Raw genomic sequence first — 234 nt, forward strand, 5'->3', positions numbered from 1 at the left:
CCACGAGGAGAGTAAAAGTGCCGAGCCAGGCAGGAGTCGAACCTGCAATCTCCTGATCCGTAGTCAGGCGCGTTGTCCATTGCGCCACTGGCCCCAGCCCTTCACCAGTCCAGTGCCCCCACTGGACCACCCGTGTCCCTCATGGTGTAAAACCCCCTTGGTGCCCATCACCAGGACATTCAGCAGCATCCCAAGCAGTGCCAGGCATGTAGGAATGTCTGCTGGGCTCCCAGC

At 60.7% G+C, this 234-nt stretch overlaps 1 non-coding gene across 1 annotated transcript; it reads right to left on the reverse strand.

Annotated features, from left to right (window-relative positions):
• Window positions 1-21: 21 nt before the first annotated feature.
• Window positions 22-94, reverse strand: TRNAR-ACG. Its single transcript has one exon. It is a non-coding gene; the product is annotated as a tRNA-Arg (tRNA).
• Between the last annotated feature and the right edge of the window lie 140 nt (window positions 95-234).

This window comes from Oxyura jamaicensis, chromosome 3 (assembly GCF_011077185.1).
Source record: "Oxyura jamaicensis isolate SHBP4307 breed ruddy duck chromosome 3, BPBGC_Ojam_1.0, whole genome shotgun sequence".
In the NCBI taxonomy this organism is placed as follows: domain Eukaryota; kingdom Metazoa; phylum Chordata; class Aves; order Anseriformes; family Anatidae; genus Oxyura; species Oxyura jamaicensis.